Source organism: Acanthisitta chloris, unplaced genomic scaffold, assembly GCF_000695815.1.
Source record: "Acanthisitta chloris isolate BGI_N310 unplaced genomic scaffold, ASM69581v1 scaffold4811, whole genome shotgun sequence".
Lineage (NCBI taxonomy): Eukaryota > Metazoa > Chordata > Aves > Passeriformes > Acanthisittidae > Acanthisitta > Acanthisitta chloris.
The window spans coordinates 108,771-110,224 of record NW_008656393.1 but is presented as its reverse complement, the minus strand read 5'-3'; positions in this window follow the sequence as shown (position 1 = coordinate 110,224).

Below are 1,454 nucleotides of genomic sequence, written 5' to 3'. Positions count from 1 at the left end.
CTATGAGAGGTTTAGGGTTGGAAAGAGGATTCTCTAAACATGGTGCTTTGCCCACCTCTTATGCTCTTTTTAGCTGGAATAAAAAGCTTTGAAATGAACTTGATTAGTTTATACCCTGTATTTTGCTGTGCACTAACGTTGCTGGTTTTATGCAGTGGTGAATGGTTTTAGCTGACAGCTTTGGAGATGGGCTTAAAGCACTGAATAAAATTGCCTCCTTGTTAAATGAATGCTGGGGGGAGCAGTAAAATGTGGGAAATAAGGATTGTTAAGGAAGTCATTATGTGAAAGAACAGGTTCCCTTACCCTTTGCTTTCTGAAAGGAAAACCTCTTGCATTGTAATGCTCTGCTGGTGTATTACTTACATTGGAATTGGTATAATAGTGCTTAAATGTGGGGTTTTTTCCTATTAAAGTTGCTACCTTTCTTTTCCCCTACTATCATCATGGTTATGGATGACTTCTGTGTTTTTATGTTGTGAGACTGCAGTCATCCCTTTCTCTGGCTGTGGTGCTTAACTGGCTGCCTATAGAGGTTTCAGCTATTGAGTTGTTTGGAGCTGTCAGGTTCTTTGACTGCTTTAATCAAAGCTTATCCTGGTGCTCTAGTAGTCTGCATCAGCATGCTCTGAGGTTCTTCTAGAGTATTAGCTTTTAATCAAACTCTGGTGCTGCTTGCATAGCTCTTTTTGCTTTCACAAAAGCAGAAGGAACAAATTATTTTCCAGAAGAATAATCTGGGACAAGTAACAAACCACTTGCTAAGAAAAATCAAGGAGTTACAAGAAGTTTCTGCAGACAGTTCCTCCCACCCCAGGAGAAACACCACCTAGTTTTTATTCCTGACTGCATCTCTGTTGTCTTGTGTTACAAGTAGTTGGAGTAGTAAAGCCCCTACTCCTGTGCCCCTTTCTTGGAGACTGGATGCTTTTGCTACTTCTGTATTTTCTTACTCTATAAATTTTTCTCCTCCCACAGCAGTGAGGGGGAGAGTATCAAAATGTTGGGGTATTCAGGCACTGGACTAGGCTGCCCAGGGAGGTGATGGAGTCATCATCCCTGGAAATGTTTAAGAGGTGTCTGGATCTGACACTAGAGAATATGGTTTAGGGGTTACAGCAGTGACAGGTTAATGGTTGGACTTGATCTTGGAGGTCTCCTGCAACCTTGATAATTCTATGATGCTAAAATAACAGAGAGGCTTGGGAATTTTAAAGGAAACTGATGTGGAGCATAAGTAAAGCTGATTAAAAGCAGTTCCTCCGCAATCCATTTGGTATTCACAAGCTAACAGCATCCTTTAACTTCTTGTGTAGGGTGAAGTTAATAAGGATCAGGTGCATATTTCCTTGAAGTGCTGTTACGTAAGCTGAACACCCAGGAGGATTAGTCAGCTGTGTTTGCTATAAATATTCTCCCTGAAACAAACTGGATTTTTTATTACTCTTGTGTTA